This window comes from Stegostoma tigrinum, chromosome 31 (genome assembly GCF_030684315.1).
Source record: "Stegostoma tigrinum isolate sSteTig4 chromosome 31, sSteTig4.hap1, whole genome shotgun sequence".
Lineage (NCBI taxonomy): Eukaryota > Metazoa > Chordata > Chondrichthyes > Orectolobiformes > Stegostomatidae > Stegostoma > Stegostoma tigrinum.
In genome coordinates, this window is record NC_081384.1 from 39736443 (window position 1) to 39757038 (window position 20596).

At 43.0% G+C, this 20596-nt stretch overlaps 1 protein-coding gene across 3 annotated transcripts in view; it reads left to right on the forward strand.

Annotated features, from left to right (window-relative positions):
- Positions 1-20596, forward strand: part of LOC125466175 (1-phosphatidylinositol 4,5-bisphosphate phosphodiesterase delta-3-like) — a 151208-nt gene that overhangs the window by 38713 nt on the left and 91899 nt on the right. The window lies entirely within an intron of this gene.

The following is a 20596-nucleotide window of genomic DNA, read 5'->3' on the forward strand; positions in this document are numbered from 1 at the left end:
CGTGAGATGGATGTTCCTCATGGTAGTGGTCGCATAACTATGGCAAATGAAGAAGCACATTGGTACAATATTGCACTTTATTCCTGAAAAAACTGACAAGTGTTTAACCAGAATAGATTGCAGACCGCCTCGTAGAATTGAGTTATTTGTAAAATGGACCAACAATTTCATATCTTCAACTCAATGTTCAGCAGACTCACCAAGGCCAACCAACCTAGCTAATGTCATGTGATCCAGGATTCAAAGGGGTTATTCAAAGCCAAGTTCTGTGGCAGATCATGATTGATTGCCCCTTCAATATGGGATCACTAAATTTGTTCCTTCGAATAAATACAGAACTCTGGCAAAACAGATGCAGCTGAAACCTCCCTTGCTTTGCTTTACAGGCACCAAGGGAAGCCCCCCCCCCCGCCATGTTCTCTGGAAGTAATATGTAGTACTTTCAGATTATCCATTAGGTTGAAAGTGTCTGCCTTAAAGAGTTGTTTAACTTCAGTGGTTCAGAGCTCATTGCACATATAAAAAATCTGATCTCATGCTGCACTAATTCCTCCTTATTTTAGAAAACAAAACAGTTCTCCCTTGCATGTATCCTTGTTGTATTTGTCTTCTGTTGCAAGTTTGTTGTCTATCTCCTTACCTTGTCCCAAGCCTATAACCAATACAGTGACAGAGCAGCAAAATATGTCTAGATCAACTTTGTGAACTGGCCATTGAATATTCATCAGAAGCAATGGTGGAAGGTTTGGGGTTAATATACAGGCTTGAACCTCAATCCTTCATGTCATGCCTTCATTCCCCTGGCAAGATAATCCTGTTAAATAGAGTAAACTTGATCGTTGTGATACATAAAACAGAACTTCAAAACTGATAAACAATTAAGTAAGATTTATCCATTTCAAACACTAGGCTTTGACAAGAGAGAATTACGTTAACAAAAAGAAAACCCAGACTAGTTTTCAGTGTGCTGCAATGAAGTTGTTTGCTGCCCAGTTCTGAGAAAGCACTCACTATACTTATGGCCAACTTCCAGTTTCCTTTTAGAGGCATTGCTTATTCTATGACAGTACGTTGTAGAGCTAGTTCTGAAGAGTTTAGTATAAACGATGTTTTCAAAAAGAATTACTTCCTTAAATCGAAAACATGTGTAAAACACTGCTGTTCAGTGCCAGATGTTACATGTTGCAGTTTAAAAGGCTGTTGTCCTCTGGGAAAAAGACATAGGGTGGGTGGAAGTGACCCTAGCTGTCATTTAGATTAGTAGGTGTGAGTTTTCTTTTGGAACTTTGTAATAAAATGACAATAAGGTCAGCATCAAATCAAACAAAGAGCTTAAAATAGAAATTTCTCCTTTAATTGAATGGCACTTTTTAAAAGTTTGTTCATGGGCTGTGGTCATTGTTAGCTCAACCAGCATTTATTGCCCATTCTTAATTGTGCAGAGGCCAAGTGAAGAGTCAACCACATTGCTGTCTGGGTCTGAAGCCACAAGCAGGCCAGACCAGGTAAGGTTAGCAGTTTCCTTCTCCAAAGGACGTTAGTGAACCTAATGGGTTTTTGTGATTATTGATAATAAAGATGTAGTAGTGTAGATAAGGGAGAACAATGGATGTGGTGTGTTTGGATTTGCAAGAGGCTTCATATAAGGTCCTTCATAAGAGGTTAGTGGGCAAAGTTAAAGCATGTGGGAGAGGAGCAATGTAATGTCATGGATTGAGAATTGGTTGTCAGATGGGAAACAGAGTGAAAATGAATGGGTCTTTTTTCATGTAGGAGGCAGTGACTAATGGGGTACTGCAAGATTCGGTGCTTGGGCCCCACCTATGTTTTAATAAAATATATATTGTATGGGAACTAAGTGCAACATTTGCAAGTTTGCTGATGACATGAAACTGGATAGGATTGAGAGTTGTGAGGGAAGGAGGCTTTGAGGTGATTTGGACAAGTTGAATGAGTGGGCAAACACATGGCAATTGCAGTACAATGTAAATAAACATGAATTATACACCAGCATGAAAATGGTACAGTTGAAACAGTGATATATTGAGAGTGTCATTGTACAAAAGAATCTGGGTGTCCTTGTACACCATTCGATGAAAATAGACACGTGCAGCAAACAGTTTGGAAGGCAAGTGGTATGGTGACCTTTATTGCAAGAACATTTGAGTTCAGAAGTAGGGGATGTTGTATTGCACTTACACGGGGCCTTGGTGAGATCACATGATTGCTTGCTGTTTTATTCTCCCAACTTAAAGGTTGTGCCTGCCATAGAAGGAGTGTAGTAGAGGTTCACTAGCTGATACTGGGGATGGCAGCATTGTCCATGGGGGGGGAGATTGGTTCAAGTAGGCCTGTATTCACTGGGGTTAGAAGGCTCAGAGAAGATCTGATTAAAATGTCTAAAATTTGAATAGAGCTGACAGATGAGATGCAGTGCAGATGTTTTCCCTGGTTGGTGAGCCTTGAGTCTCAACAAATGAGATAGACAATTTACAACTGACATGAAAATCGCCGAGGCCAAACGCCAACTCTCTGACACCTCCTACCGCCCCCTTGATCATGACCCCACCCCCGAGCACCAAACCATCATCTCCAATACCATCCATGACCTCATCACCTAGGGGGACCTCCCACCCACAGCCTCCAACCTTGTTATTCCCCAACCCCACACGGCCCGTTTCTATCTCCTTCCCAAAATCCACAAACCTACCTGCCCTAGTCGACCCATTGTCTCAGCCTGTTCCTGCCCCACCGAAGTCATCTCCACCGATCTGGACTCCATTTTCTCCCCTTTGGTCCAGGAACTCCCTACCTACGTGTGTGACACCACCCATGCCCTCCACCTCCTCCAGAACTTCCAATTCCCTGGCCCCCAACACTTCATTTTCACCATGGACGTCCAATCCCTATACACCTGTATTCCTCATGCAGATGGCCTCAAGGCCCTCCGCTCCTTCCTGTCCTGCAGGCCCGACCAGTCCCCCTCCACCGACACCCTCATCCGCCTAGCCAAACTTGTCCTCACCCTCAACAACTTCTCTTTCGATTCCTCCCACTTCCTACAGACAAAGGGGGTGGCCATGGGCACCCGCGTGGGCCCAAGCTATGCCTGCCACTTTGTAGGCTACGTGGAACAGTCCCTCTTCCGCGCCTACACAGGCCCCAAACCCCACCTCTTCCTCCGTTACATTGATGACTGTATCGGTGCCGCCTCTTGCTTCCCAGAGGAGCTCGAACAGTTCATCCACTTCACCAACACCTTCCACCCCAACCTCAAGTTCACCTGGGCCATCTCCAACACATCCCTCACTTTCCTGGACCACTCAGTCTCCATCTCAGGTAACCAGCTAGAAACTGATGCCCATTTCAAGCCCACCAACTCCCACAGCTACCTAGAATACACCTCCTCCCACCCACCCTCCTGCAAAAATTCCACCCCCTATTCCCAATTCCTCCGCCTCCACCACATCTACTCCCAGGATGATGCACTCCACTCCCACATATCCCAGATGTCCAAGTTCTTCAAGGACCGCAACTTTCCCCCCGCAGTGGTCGAGAGCGCCTTGACTGCGCCTCCCACATTTCCTGCAACACATCCCTCACACCCCGCCCCTGCCACAACTGCCCCAAGACGATCCCCCTCGTTCTCACACACCACCCCACCAGCCTCCAGGTACAACGCATCATTCTCTGACACTTCAGCCATTTACAATCCGACCCCACCACCCAAGACATTTTTCCATCCGCATCCTTGTCTGCTTTCCGGAGAGACCACTCTCTCCGTGACTCCCTTGTTCACTCCACACTCCCCTCCAACCCCACCACACCCGGCACCTTCCCCTGCAACCGCAGGAAGTGCTACACTTGCCCCCACACCTCTTCCCTCGCCCCCATCCCAGGCCCCAAGATGACTTTCCATATTAAGCAGATGTCCACCTGCACATCTGCCAATATGGTATACTGTATCCATTGTACCCGGTGTGGCTTCCTCTACATTGGGGAAACCAAGCGTAGGCTTGGGGACCGCTTTGCAGAACACCTCCGCTTGGTTCGCAACAAACAACTGCACCTCCCAGGTGCGAACCATTTTAACTCCCCCTCCCATTCCTCAGACGACATGTCCATCATGGGCCTCCTGCAGTGCCATAATGATGCCACCCGAAGGTTGCAGGAACAGCAACTCATATTCCGCTTGGGAACCCTGCAGCCCAATGGTATCAATGTGGACTTCACCAGCTTCAAAATCTCCCCTTCCCCCACCGCATCCTAAAACCAGCCCAGTTCGTCCCCTCCCCGCACTGCATCCCAAAACCAGCCCAGCCTGTCTCTGCTTCCCTAACCTGTTCTTCCTCTCACCCATCCCTTCCTCCCACCTCAAGCCGCACCTCCATTTCCTACCTACTAACCTCATCCCACCTCCTTGACCTGTCCGTCTTCCCTGGACTGACCTATCCCCACCTACACTCTCCTCTCCACCTATCTTCTTTTCTCTCTACCTTTGATCTGCCTCCCGCGCTCTCCCTATTTATTCCAGAACCCTCACCCCATCCCCCTCTTTGCTGAAGGGTCTAGGCCCGAAACGTCAGCTGTTGCGCTCCTGAGATGCTGCTTGGCCTGCTGTGTTCATCCAGCTTCAGACTTTATTATCTGATTAAAATTTCCTTTCACTTAAAGTGTGGTGAACCTTTGGGATGCTCTGCTACCAAAGGCTGTGGAAGCCAAGTCACTGACTTCTTTTCAAGAAAGAGAGTGATCCATTTCTAGGTTTTAAAGGCATCAACGAGTGAGCAGAAATACGGCATTGACATAGAGGATTGGCCATGATCATATTGAATGGTAGAGCAGGCTTAGAGGGCCAGTAGGCCTGCTCCTGCTTGTAGTCTGTCACACGATCACCATTTAGTCAGCTTGCTATCCAGATTTTTTCAGTGAATGTAAATTTCATCGCCTGCCAGGGTAGAATTTGGATGTATGCCCTCAGAGCTTTTTCCAAGGGTTCTGGATTACTAGCCAAGTGACATAACCACTGCACCACCAAACTGGAATGTAAAGAAGATAAAATTATGCTCCATTATTATTGCTCCAAAATTATTTAGAGCCCTATCCAGACAAAGTTGTGACACTGCATTCAACCACAAGATGATCAGTGGGCCTTGGCAAGGGATATAATACAGAATCGTGTAGGAATTCTGGTTTGTGATTAGTAATTTGCTGATTTTTAGGTGGTTCAAATCACCCCCAAATCCCTGGTTCTGACGCTGGACTTAATTGAGACAATGTGAAATGAAGAAGGCAGTGAACTAGTGTTTCAGGGACAAAAGAATCTCTGTGTTCATTAAATGCAAAAAGTAAGTATATTACAAGAAATAAAGGCGAATAGCAAACAGTGAAATTGACAATTTCAGTGCTACAGATGACAGTACTTAAATGCACTACTAAATTAAATGCAGGTTAAACACCGTTAGAAGCTTAATCACAGAAACTGAAGTCAATTCTCCCATCGTCGGGGTCTCTTAGCCACCCACCTTCCCCTTCCAGCTAGCTAGGTTGGATACTTCAGGGTCACGAGAATATAAGCTCACCACTGAGATAAAACAAGATTTTGAAATAAAGCTGGCCATTCCTGCTTGCTGTAGCCAGTGCTTCGATGAAGATTTTGGACGCTGTAGGCCTTCTGTCTGGGTTGAATTCGCTGATGCGATACGATGCATAGTGGATTTATCAGGTGAATATTTGGTTTTCCTTACTTTGCGGCAGTTTTTATAAGCTGGTTTTCACTCAGGAAGTGTCCGAGGCTTTGTGGTGTCAGTCGGTGGTGTTGGTGGTTTTTGGAGATTGTCAGTTATCATGCCTGCAGGTCATGGTCAGTTGCTGTTGGTTCCCCTGGTACAGAACAGGTCTGTGTTGGTAGGGTTTGGGACTTCTGTTGGGATCCCTCTGTGCAAGTAGCTGTTTGGGGAGATAATGGTTTGGGATCCCTCTTCTGGAGATGGCTTTGGGGATTGCTCTCGGGGCGATAGTGCTTTCGAATCCTTCTCCTGGGGGTAGCTGCAGGAATAGCTCCCAGGGTGAATCACTTTCTTGGATGTCTCTCCTGCGAGTAGCTGCGGGAATAGATCTCTTAAGTGAGGTCGAACCTGCAGTCATACTAATTATGGGTCTCTTATCTTTGCACCACATGTGCGCTTGCCATTGTGTTCCTGCTGTTCCCTTTTGAGGCAGTTGGCTTCCTAATAGTTTAAGAGTAGGTGAATGTGTATTTTGGTTAAATGGAATATCCGGTAGCTCTGTGCACAAATATTGATCGAAGTTGAATGTCTGGTATCTGCAGAGGCCCCATTCCGTCTGGGTTGGGTGGAGTTTAGGCCTGGTTGATTGTTCTTTTTAAGGGTGGATGTGTGAATTGGACTGTCAGGCTGAATAATGGTTCCCAGCAGCAATCCCTGTGCCTGTGTAATTTTCCCAAAGCATAGCCCAGCTGCTTTTTTAAAAAAAAACTTCTTAAAAGCTATTTGAAAAATCCAGGATTTTGGTCCAGTATTTCAGAATATGGGGATTTTTGCTCAATCCTACAATCACCAGAATGATAACTCAACTTTGAGGGTTAAATTAGGAGGACAGTTGCAGAAATCTGCTTTGCACTCCCTCAGATTCAGAATATTGAAGCTGATCTCATTAGAGGCTTAAAAATGGAAGAAAGGGATTCAGTAGAGTAAGTATTGAGAAAGCCCATTTTGAATCTGGTGGGGCATTCAAGTTCAAAGAGGCATTTTGTTAAAATTAGGGACTATTTGGATACAATTAGACATTTCTCATAAAAGGCAAGAGCTGCAGTGTGACTGCATCAGACTAGGATCGCTATGTTTCTTTTGGATACAATTAGGCTATGAACAGAAATGGTGTGAATTGAAGATGATTGAATCTAATGACAGATAATATTGAAGCATCTACCTTTGTTCGCAAGTTTAGTCACCTGATCTATGTCATGTATAGCACAGAGGTATCATTCAGCCCGATATGTCAATGTAGTTTTTAAAATTAATTTCAAAAACTGCCGCAAAGTAAGGAAAACCGAGTACTCCCCTGATAAATCCACTACGCATTGTATCGCATCAGCGGTTTCAACGCAGACAGAAGGCCTACACGGTCCCAAGTCGTCTTCGACAAAGCCAACATCCTTTAATTTCCCTGGAGAAGGCGGTGATAAGCTGCTGTATGGAACTGCTACAGCTTTTGGGATATAACAGTTCATCACAATACCATTAGGGATGGAATTCCAGGACTTGACCCAGCCACTCAGAAAGAATGGCGATGTATTTCAAAGTCAGGGTGGTGCATGGCTTGGAGAGGAACTTCCAGCTGATTGTATGTATTCCCATGGGTCTATTGATACTTTCTCCTTTCAGCAGTGAGCCTTCCTTTGCACATTTTGCCATTGTTTTACCTTACACTTGAGTTTCCTGTTTTAAATACTCACACATTGAATTCTTCATAGAATCGCTACAGTGTGGGAACAGGCCCTTCAGCCCAACAAGTCCACACCGACCCTTAGAGCATCCCACCCAGGCCCATTTCCATACAACCCACCTAATTTACACATTCCTGATACACTATGGGCAAGCTAGTATGGCCAGTCCACCTAACCTGCACATTTTTGGAGTGTAGGAAGAAACCAGAGCACCCGAAGGAAACCTATGCAAACACGGGGAGAATGTGCAAACTCCACACAGATAGTCACTCGAGGGTGGATTTATGCTTGATTTTGATATGTGCTTCACAGGGAAACAAATTGTTAATCTGTTCAAAAGCTTGTTCTGCTTAATAGGGTTAGCTGTTTTATATCATAACTTGTAGAAAATGCTTTTAAATTCAATAGATTTGATAAAGTTAATAATGTCTTATGCAACAGCAATGCTTCATTCCTTTACTCCCAATACATAATTTATACCTAGCATTAAATTTTCAACTATGTCACCATTTAGTTGCACAGTCCTCCGCAGTGATCTGTTTCAGCTGACTACAGGCTCTACTTCATGATTCTAGGGTGGGCTGCTGCTTCTTTCAATTATAACTCAGATTTATTTGCACCTGCAGCAGAGATCCTGACTGGATCCTTGATTGAGGCTGGGTTGCTAGGCAATCATATCCTATGAAGCTTCTCTTAAAAGTGTAATTCTCAATGCGATGCCTCCCACCTGCTCACCCAGAAAGATGCCCAGCTCTCCTTTTGCTTGCTGCAGTACTTTTCCACTATGTAAAACTATGTCAACTCAGTCCTCCAGTAAGCTGTACTGTCTCTCCAAGGCCAATCTACGTGAATTCGCTTGCCCACACTATCCCTGGGAGATAGCCAGAACTGCAGATATTACAGTCAGAGACAACACAGCGTGGAGCTAGAGGAACCCAGGAGGTCAGGCAGCATCAGAGAAGCAGGAAAGTTGATGGGTCGGGTCGCGATCCTTCATTTTTCTCTCTTGATATCATTTGCTTTTGTCTCAGATCTCAGCAAGTTCAACAGATTTATAGTAGAAAAATTTTGTTTTTAGTCCTGATCAGTAATTTAAGGCAGGACAAAGGATACAAGCTTTTTTATTTGCTATTAATTCGTTTTAGAAACTTTTTTTTCCATGCATCCTGGCCTAAAGTGTCTACTGTGAAGTGAACACTCTGTTTCACTGTGAGGTCCACTCTGTTTCTGCTTGACTTTTCCCAATTCAATGTTACTCTCTTTCGACTATACAGATGTTTAATGTAGATTGGTTCATGACCCTTTGGGCTCTTCTAAGTATTCTAGAATTCAAGATGAAATATTATTACAAAAAATAATAATGTGTTCCAGAAGCATTTCTGAAGTAAGCATTTGATCGAATAAACAGCTTTTACTTGACTTTTCATAATTGGCCCTTACTAAGCTAGCTATTGTTAGCAGGCCTATAGATTGATACTCATCACCTGTAAATTGGTTCTTTCTTGTTCCAGGAATTCTACAAACATTTTATTATCTATTATTTGTATTAATATTAAATATTGTATTGATTTATTCACGGGATTTGGCATTACTGGCTAGGCCAGCATTTACTACCTGTCTCTAAATGCCCAGAGGCAAGGCACGAATCACTTGTAGACCAGACCAGGTAAGGACAGCAGGTTTCCTTCCCTGAAAGATATTGAGTATCCAGATGTAGTTCTCCCTGATAATCAGAATTATATTCTAAGAGTTGCCCAAACTAGCTTCATTTTTAAAAAAATAATCTGAATTCGGATTTCACCACCGCTGTGATATGATTTGACCCCATGTGCCCAGAAAATTAGCCAGGGTCTTTAGATTATTAGCTAGAGGCATTACCACTACACCTCTGCCTGCCTATTACCCTGGTCTAAGTTATTAACAGCAAGGAGCATATAATGCAGACAATAGGTTATCAAAAACAAAAAAATTGGAATACATACTGTAGAAAGCTATAGTTTGCCATATCCTCAGTAAATCTTGAACTACTTGAATTACAGAGCAAATGTTGAAGACAATTTTGAATTATTTTCTACTTCTTCCTTTATCCTTAAGCAAATTTTTAAATTAATTTTTACATTTCCAGAGATCTGATTTATCTTGCTTTTAATATTCATTTTACCCTTTCTGACTATTATCTGGATATTTAATTCTGCCCTGATGGACCACAGTCAGTTTTTCTATGGAGTAAAAGTCAGTGCTTCAATGATTTCAAATGCTCCCTCGCTCTATTGGTAACATTGATCATTTTGTGTTCTTCTGTAGTTATGTAACAAAGCATATGGATTCTTGAGTTTAAGTTCACCATGTATTTTCCAATTTTAGTTGCGTCTTCACATGTAACAAGTCACATCTTCATGGTCATGCAGTTATCCCAATATCATGCTACATGCTCCATTCAGTGGAATCCCTTTTATTTTAGTCATTAATGGGACATTGGTGTCGCTGGCTAGTATTCATTTTCCATCCCATATTAGCCTCAAAGGGCATGGGGAGCTGCCTTAAGACCATAAGACCATAAGACATAGGAGTGGAAGTAAGGCCATTCAGCCCATCAAGTCCACTCCACCATTTAAATCATGGGCATTTCAACACCACTTCCCTGCACTCTCCCCATAGCCCTTGATTCCTTCTGTGATCAAGAATTTGTCGATCTCTGCCTTGAAGGCATCCAACGTCTCGGCCTTCACTGCACTCTGCGGCAATGAATTCCACAAGCCCACTACTCTCTGCCTGAAGAAATGTCATCTCATTTCAGTTTTAAATTTACCCCATCTAATTTTAAGGCTGTGCCCACGGGTCCTAGTCTCCCCGCCTAACGGAAACAACTTGCTAGCGTCCACCCCTTCTAAACCATACGTTATCTTGTAAGTTTCTATTAGATCTCCCCTCAACCTTCCAAACTCTAATGAGTACAATCCCAGGATCCTTAGCCGTTCATCATACGTTAAACCTACCATTCCAGGGATCATCCGTGTGAATCTCCGCTGGACATGCTCCAGGGCTAGTATGTCCTTCCTGAGGTGTGGGGGCCAAAATTGGACACAGTATTCTAAATGGGGCCTAACTAGAGTCTTATAAAGCCTCAGAAGCACATCACTGCTTTTATATTCCAACCCTCTTGAGATAATCGACAACATTCAAAAGAGAAACCTACAGCACAGGAACAGGCCCTTCGGCCCTCCAAGCCTGCGCCAATCAAGATCCTCTGTCTAACCTGTCATCTGTTTTCTAACGGTCTGTGTGCATTTGCTCCCTGCCCATCCATGTACCTGTCCAAATATATCATAAAAGACGCTAACGTGTCTGCGTCTACCACCTCCGCTGGCAACGCGTTCCAGGCACCCACCACCCTCTGTGTGTAAAGAGCTTTCCACACATATCTCCCTTAAACTTTCCTCCTCTCACTTTGAACTCATGACCCCTAGTAATTGAGTCCCCCACTCTGGGAAAAAGCTTTTTGCTATCCACCCTGTCTATACCCCTCATGATTTTGTAGACCTCAATCAGGTCCCCCCTCAATCTCAGTCTTTCTAATGAAAATAATCCTAATCTATTCAACCTCTCTTCATAGCTAGCACCCTCCATACCAGGCAACATCCTGGTGAACCACCTCTGCACCCTCTCCAAAGCATCCACATCCTTTTGGTAATGTGGCGACTAGAACTGTACACAGTACTCCAAATGTGGCCGAACCAAAGTCCGATACAACTGCAACATGACCTGCCAACTCTTGTACTCAATACCCCGCCCAATGAAGGAAAGCATGCCATATGCCTTCTTGACCACCCTATTGACCTGCATTGTCACCTTCAGGGAACAATGGACCTGAACACCCAGATCTCTCTGTTCATCAACTTTCCCTCGGACTTTTCCACTTACTGTATAGTTCGCCCTTGAATTTGATCTTCCAAAATGCATCACCTTGCATTTGCCCGGATTGAACTCCATCTGACATTTATCTGCCCAACTCTCCAGTCTATCTATATTCTGCCGTAATTTCTGACAGTCCCCTTCACTATCGGCTACTCCACCAATCTTAGTGTCATCAGCAAACTTGCTGGTCAGACCACCTACACCTTCCTCCAGATCATTTACATATATCACAAACAACAGTGGTCCCAGCACAGATCCCTGTGGAACACCACTGGTTACAAGTCTCCAATTTGAGAAACTCCCTTCTACTACTACCCTCTGTCTCCTGTTGCCCAGCCAGTTTTTTATCCATCTAGCTAGCACACCCTGGACCCCAGGTGACTGCACTTTCTCCATCAGCCTGCCATGGGGAACCTTATCAAACGCCTTACTGAAGTCCATGTATATGACATCTACAGCCTTTCCCTCATCAATCAACTTTGTCATGTCCTCAAAGAATTCTATTAAGTTGGTAAGACATGACCTTCCCTGTACAAAACCATGTTGCTTATCACTGATAAGCCCATTTTCTTCCAAATGGGCATAGATCCTATCCTTCAGTATTTTCTCCAGTAGCTTCCCTACCACTGACGTCAGGCTCACCGGTCGATAATTACCTGGATTATCCTTGCTGCCCTTCTTAAACAATGGGACAACATTAGCAAGTCTCAAGTCCTCTGGGACCTCACCCGTGTCTAAGGCACCGCAAAGATATCTGTTAGGGCCCCGGCTATTTCCTCTCTCATTTCCCTCAGCAACCTCGGATAGATCCCATCCGGACCGGGGGACTTGTCCACCTTAATATCTTTTGGGATACCTAACACTTCCCCCTTCCTCATGTCAACTTGACCTAGACTAAGCAAACATCTATCCGTAACCTCAACATCCGTCATGTTCCTCTCCTTGGTGAATACCGATGCAAAGTACTCTTTAAGAATATCACCCATTTTCTCTGACTCAGCGCATAACTTTCCTTCTTTGTCCTTAGTGGGCCAATCCTTTCTCTGGTTACCCTCTTGCTCTTTATATATGAATAAAAGGCTTTGGGATTTTCCTTAACCATGTTTGCCAGCAATATCTCATGTCCTCTCTTAGCCCACTTAATCCCTCGTTTCAGATTCGCTCTACATTCCCGATATTCTAGCAAAGCTTCGTCTGTCTTCAGTCGCCTAGACCTTATGTATGCTTCCTTTTTTCTCTTGGCTAGTCTCACAATTTCACCTGTCATCCATGACTCCCTAATCTTGCCTTTTCTATTCCTCATTTTCACAGGAACATGTCTCTCCTGCACGCTAATCAACCTCTCCTTAAAGGCCTCCCACATATCAAATGTGGATTTACCTTCGAACAGTTTCTCCCAATCTACATTCCTCAGATCCTGCCGAATCTTGGTATAGTCGGCCTTCCCCCAGTTTATCACTCTTCCTTTAGGACCACTCCTATCCTTGTCCATGAGTATTGTAAAACCTACGGAATTGTGGTCGCTATTTCCAAAGTAGTCCTCTACTGTGATATCAACCATCTGGCCGGGTTCATTCCCCAGCACCAGGTCCAGTATGGCCCTTTCCCGAGTTGGACTACATACATACTGCTGTAGAAAACCCTCCTGGACACACCTTACAAATTCTGCTCCGTCTTGAGCCCTAACACTGAGTGAATCCCAGTCAATGTTGGGAAAATTAAAATCTCCCATCACCACCACCCTGTTTCTCCTACACCTTTCCATTATCTGTTTACATATTTGTACCTCTATCTCAACATTACATTCTCTTTCTTAATTACAGACTCTACCTGCGAGTTAACCTTTAGAGAATCCTGGACCAACACTCCCAGATCCCTTTGCACTTCTGATTTGCCAATTTTCTCACCGTTTAGAAAATAGTCCATGCCTGTACTTTTTTTTGCCAAAGTGCAAAACCTCACATTTACTCACAATGAATTTCATCAGCCATTTCCTGGACCACTCTCCTAAACTGTCTAAATCTTTCTGCAGCTTCCCCACCTCCTCAGTACTACCTGCCTGTCCACCTATCTTCGTATCATCGGCAAACTTTGCCAGAATGCCCCCAGTCCCTTCATCCAGATCATTAATATATAATGTCATTCTTGTCATTCTTCAAATTTCAAGGATATCAAGGAGAGTCGTGGCATTTACCTAAAGACCTGAAGCACAATCTCTTCTTGCATGGTTCCAATTCCTCAGGTCATGGCCATACTATCAAATGCAGTTCTTATGAACAACAAGTTTACAATTATCTCTAACAGGGTTGAAAGCAGATAAATATTTAGATGCACATGAAATGTGTCTAAGGTTTTTGAGTGATGGAAAGGAAGAAATAGCAGAGGCATTTACAAAAATTTTCAGTTCCTCTCAGGTCTCAAGACAGATGCAATCTACTGGGGCTTCAGAAAGACTTTTGGTATGGGCCTGGATGGGAGGCTGCCAGCAAAGGCAAGAGTTTGGCAAACTGAATCCTCAGTTAGTTGAGTGGGGTGAGGCAGAGGGTAGGGGTTGAGAGATGTTTTTCCAACTGGAGTTCTGTGTCAAATGGGGTTCCACAGGAATCAGTAGTTTGTATGTTCACCAAAAATTGGTGAGATGGTGCATAATGAGGAAGGTTGCCTTTGATTACAGGAGAATATAGAAGGACTGGTGAGATGGGCTGATCAATGGCAAATGGAATTCATTCCAGATAAATGTGAGGTGATGCATTTGGGGAGGATAAACAAGCCAAGGGAATACATGATGAATGCTCGGACCCTAGAAAGCACAGGACCAGGGGGCCTTGGTGTGCATGTACACCAGTCCCTTAAGGTACCACAACCAAAGCAGAAGTTTCTGGAAAAGCTCAGCTGGTCTGGCAGCATCTGTGAAGAGTAATCAGAGCTAACGTTTCAGGTCCAGTGACCTTTCCTCAGAAGGTACCAGGATAGGTTGATAAAGTGGTTAGGCAGGCACAAGGAATTGTTGTCATTATTAGCCAAGACATAAAGTTTAAGTGCGTGGGGGTTACGCCAGAACTGGGTAAAATATTTGTAGGCTACAGCAAGAGATTGTGTGCAGTTCTGGAATCCACATTATAGGAAGACAGTGCAGAAGAGATTTACCAGGTAGTTGCCTGGGCTGGAGAGTTTCAATTATAAGAGAGATTGAACAGACTGGGGTTGTTTTCCTTGGAGTGGAGTAGACTGAGATAGGACATGATTAAGATGTATAAAATAATGAGGGGCATCGATAAGGGTAGACAAAATAAACTTTTCTCTTGGTGGAAAGTTCAGTGACCACGAGGCATAGATTTAAGGTAAGGTAATGGGCAGAAGGCTTAGAGGCGATGTGAGGAAAACCTTTATTACCCAGAGGGTGGTGGGAATCTAGAATTTACTGCCTGTAAGGATGGTAAATGCTGAAACAGTTATGACATTTAAGAAGTATCTAGATGTGCATCAGTGATGCCAAGACATAAAAGGCTATTGACCAATTGCTGGAAAATGGGATTAGAATAGTTAGATGGTTGTTTTTGACCTGCATGACCGGATGGGCTGAATGGCTTTTTTCTGTGCTGTAGATCTCCATCACAATGGCTTAGAGGAAGCTATCCACTTATAACCCTCATTTGAAATGCTCCTGTGGTGCAATGACAGTGCTCCCACCTCTAAGCTGGGAGGTTCAAGTCACACCTAAGGTGTGATTTAAGATATCTAAACTGGTCGATTTAATAATATCAACAAACCTTAAAGTTTTAGCAACGATTTGTATGTCATGGTGAGGTTGTTGACTTGCTCGCCGATCTGGCTTGTTTTTGTTGAGACGTTTGGTCACCATGCTAGGTAATATCACCAGTGAGGCCTCCAATGAAGCGATGTTATTCTACTCCACTTGAATTTATACCGTCAGGTCTGTTTAGGTTAGTAGTGTCATTTCTGGTTTTGTTCTGTATGGGTTTGTATATGGGGTCCAATTCTATATGTTTGTTAATTGCATTACGGGTTGAGAACCACGCCTCTAGGGATTTCCATTTCAATGAACATCAGCTAGCAGCAAAACAACACGACAAACTCTCCTTAATATCAATACACTTGGACAACGAAGGCCATCATTCTAACTGGGACAATGTAACCACAGTAGCCCAAGCCAAACATAGACACGCACAGGAATTTCTGGAGGCGTGGTTCTCAGCCCATGATGCAATCAACAATGAAATACAATCTGAATGAAAACAAGCCAGCTCAGCAAGCAAGTCAACAACCTCACAGCATGTATGATGTGATGCATATCAGAGGGCAATATCGTTCCAATTGAAACCATCATGAATCGATTTAACTTCCCATGGTCGGTAAACTGTGTATACCATAGGGTTGATTTTACCAACAGAGCAATGTGATTCCTTGTCCAGGCCCTCAAACGCGCACACCCTGACATACTTTTGTACCTGCCATCTCTGGCTTATTGGGATAACTCCTGCTAGGATCCAAGATAACAAAGTGTGGAGCTGGATGAACACAGCAGGCCAAGCAGCATCTTTGGAGCACAAAAGCTGACGTTTCGGGCCTAGACCCTTCATCAGAAAAGGGGGAGGGTGAGAGGGTTCAGAAATAAATAGGGAGGGGGGGAGGCAGATTGAAGATGGATAGAGGAGAAGACAGGTGGAGAGGAGACAGACAAGTTAAAGGGGTGGGGATGGAGCCTGTAGAGGTGAGTGTAGGTGGGGAGGTAGGGAGGGGATAGGTCAGTCCGAGGAGGACGGGTGCTCGGATCCAGATTGTTTCTCTGATTCCTGTTTAGTGGTGTGATTTTCCTGTCTCTACCTTCTATCTTAAGTGAACCTTCCATAATTAACTGTCTATCTCCTGCACAATACTGGAAGAAATTTGCCATTGAATAATGTATTCTCATAAACCCCTTTACAGCAAGACTCAGGCATTCCCAATAGGCCCCAGTAATTAATACATTCGAAAAGATGACACGTCAAAGGAATATTTTGTGGGAAATAAAAGCTCTTGGAATAGTGGGTAGCCATAAAAATGGATCAAAAATGTCTCTGCTTTCCGTTAGCCAACTAGTAGGAGCAAATGAGTTTATTTTAGATTGGCCAGATGTCACAAGTGGTCCATCACAGAGGTCAATGCCTGGCCTTCAACTCTTTACAATTTATATAAATGATGGATAAAGGGACTGAAGATGTGGTATGATGATACAAAATTGTTATGAAATTTATGAATCAGACATAAGGAGCTGCAAAAGGATGATGGTAGATCACATGAATGGACCAAGAACCAGCAAGTGGAGTATAATGTGGAAAAATGTGAAATTGTCCATTTTTCAGAAAGAATTTAAAAACAGCTTATCACCTAAATGATGAAAGTTGCAGAGGTGAGATGCAGTGAGGCCTGAGTGGCCTAGTTCAGGAATTACACAGTGTTAGTATGTAGAAACGGCAAGTATTGGAATAGCTGATAGAATGTTATGTTTTATTGTGAGGGAAATTGAATGCAAGAATAAGGAGGTTATACTTTACTATGCAGGTCATGGGTAAGGCTGCATCTGGAGGATGGTGTATAATACTAATCATAGTACTTATGGAAGGATGTTAATGCAATGAGAACGACTCGGAGAACGCTTATTAAAATAATACCTCAAATGCCTCAAGTGGTTTGCCTCATTAGAAAAAGGCTTAGACAGGCTAGGCCTGCATCCTCTGAAGTTTAGAAGAATCAAATGTAAATGAATTGAAACATCGAAGACAGGGTGGATGTTGAAAGGATGTTTCCTGGTATGGGATAATCTAGAGCTGGGGTCATATTTAAAAATAAGAGAATTCGTTTCAAATGAAGAGGACGATATGAGCCTTTGGAATTCTCCTCCTCAAAAGATTATCGAGGATGTGCAAAAATATAGATTTGAAGTTAAAATCAGATCAACCATGATCTTATTGAATGATGGAGCAGGCTCAATGGGCTGTTTAATCTATTCTTGTTCCTAACTCATATGACATTTTCATTTTAATTGGTTACTTAATTCCTCAAATTTGATCTATTAAATTGACTATTTTTTTCCCTAATTTTGAAATTTCTGGTTAAATGTGGGACAGTGTGGTTGGGCTGATGAGTTTTGTAACTTTTTTACATGAGTGTGAACCTGTTCATCATTTTAAAGATTTATATTAAGGTCATCCTTGTTTGATTTTCCTTTTTGCCTCATTCCCTGTAAATCTTTGTTATTTTGTAAAAGGAGACCCGAAATGTGCATTGTTCTTTGATGTGGCCTAATCAAGGTTTGATATATGATTACAATAACCTTTCTCAATAATATAATTTATACCTCTTGAAATGCTTTATTTATATTTTCTTTAGGCTAAATCTGTGTTTGTGCTTTTAAAGATTTGTAGATGTGATTTGTTTGTACCTCTTTCATTTTATACCGTCTTCGTGAATACGAAGTTGTCATCGCCCTTCGATGTACCACCTCACACTTTACTGGTGCTGGAAGTCAATCACTGATTGTATGCTGAGGTTGCAAGTTTGTTCATATCGTCATGTGTCTTGTCAAAATCTTGCTCAATGTTAGACCCCCATGTGGTACAACGAAAGTTATAGGTTTGTAGAAATGGAAGTGATGCCAGTATGCATTGTAATGTCATCTCCACACCAGCTTTGTAAATACGCCAACAATTCCGTTGACCGCTTGAAGGAGACAATGGAGTCCTACTGCAATTGTATCAGTGCCATCTGTCTCTCGAGAGGTTCATGATCATGGCACAGAACAAATCCTACAAACGTACTAATACAGAGCCATTCATGGAAACTGAGTTGTTCAGGCAACAGATCTCGGCAATGCAACCTTTATTTCCATTCTTTACGTGATTTGCTGCAAAAAACAGGAAGTACCACAATTGAGTGTATAATTTAAAAACATTTCAGCAAATGCTTTTTCCCTTTGTCTTTTGCTTGCGTTTCTGTAGGAATTTGAGCTGAGTTCTGTGCTGGTGGAGTTGATAATTTTAGAAGGAATTGGCCAGTGGTATTAAAGAGTCCTCAGCACAGCTTGCACCTACACAAAACACAAAGTGTAATATTTCCTGCCCATGCATGTTTTCAGAGTAGCTGTGCCACATAAAACATGAATGAATTAGGATGAGGAATAGACCATATGATCGTGATCCATATCCCCTCCTTACCCCTAAACTACCTTTCAGACCCTTGCTCAGCAAGAATCTATCTACCTTCGTCCTATATAATAATCAGAATTTGAATGTGACATATTCAGACTTTGCCTTCACCACTTGGCAAGCAAGATTTCCAGGACTCCTCATGTTCTGAGAGAAAATCAGCTGTAATCGGTGTTGTAGACATAAGGTGTGAAAGAAAATGCAACAACCTCTGGGATTGATATTTTCTAATCAACTTGTTCAGAAATGTTATTGCACAGTTTTAGAGCAGGTGGAACTTGAACCCAGAACTCTTGATTCAGAGGGAAGAATGCTACCACTGTGCCACAAGATTGCTTTTAGCAACCCCAGGATATTCAGTAGCACTTTGCAGCCAATTAAATACTGTGGGACCTCTCATTATTTTAATTGGTGAGAGTGCAGAAACTTCCAAGGTGAAATGTCTGCATCCTGATCCTCTGCAAGCATCCAGTGTATAGATGGAAGACATGAGTAGATGAGGCTGTGGATTAATTCTGAGATCTCCTTGCCAAACCCCTGTAGTTTGGAAACGTTGGTACCTGGAAGGTCACAGTGGCATGGAGGTTGCAGGCAGTGGTGTTGAGGTTATGTGCAGTGGTCATCATCAATTGATTTTGCTTGGTTCCAAGAGATGACCCAGAGTATTGGTTGCCTCTCTCTACCTACTGAAGCTCATTAAAGCCCAAGTAGCTTTGTGTCTTCGCAGATGAAAACCAACGGTCGAGTGTTTAAAATTAGGGAGAAGTGTAGAAGTCAGTATTCAAGGGACACAGACATTTCAGTGGGTTGGGGGACTCATGGTTTTGTGGATGAAAGGGGTACGAAATAGTGAAAATTATTAGTAAGGCTGGGAATCAAAATCAACATGTGTTTAACTGTTGCTAAGCCATGATAATCTCCACCTTTCAGTCAGCCTTTGAACTCTTTCTGCTATTATTACACCAGTCAGATTGGAGAATATTTTCTTTCTGTCAAATGCATGCTATTTTTCTATCAATTATACATCAAACAGGATGTCACAAGAAGATATTAGGTGATATAGGAAGGGGATGATAGGATCATTATAAAATCCTTGTTCTGACTAAGGTCCTGAACAGTCTTGATAAGGTGACTGTGGAAAGGAAATTTTCTCATTTAAGATAAATCCAGAACTAGGGATCATTTTTTAAAGGCAGAGATGAGGAGAAGTTTTATTTTTCTGAGAGCTTAGTGGTTTGGAACTCTGCCACAAGAGGTGGTGAAGGCAGAGTCCTTGAATATTTTTAAGGTACAGAGGGATAGATTCTTGTTGGGCAGGGGAACAAATGCTTATCAGGGGAAGTTGACAATGTAGAATTCCAAAGAAACAGGTCAACAACAATCTTATGAAATGCAGAGCAGGCCCAAGGGATCAAATGGCCAGGGACAGCAATGTAAGAGAGCCGCGGAGAAGGGTGTTTTGGGAATTAGTGGCTGTGCCTTGGGAGTGCACCCAATGTCGCATTTGTACCATTCTACCCCAAGTAGATCAGATCTCTTCCCACAAAGTCCATAAATTCTACTGGGATCTGGACTGAAAACAGCCATCTTCCAGAAAATCAGTGTGGGCTAGTGGGAGGCATTCAAAGTGGAGGTAGAGGAAATTCTATTGCTTATGTTCAAATTTATAACTAAAACAGTAGTTAATAATTTATTATCTGTAACTTTAGAAGAGTGCAGCTGAACAACAAGCAATCTAATTAAGGTCGATGTTTCAAACCCACTCTTCTTTGACCAGATACCCCCTGTCTCACTGGCTAACAGACAGACAAACAGATTTAAGGAATAAATTAAAAGAAAAATCAAAGGATTGTAATTTGCAACTTCAACGGTTTCACAATGGGTACCATGTCCTCACAAATCCTTGGTAAATGGATTTGTTCACAGGCAAGTAAACTGTATATCTTGCTTGAATTCCAAGGTCATTGAATTGTACAAACAGGTCCAGTACCTCTCCAGGATTATTCTG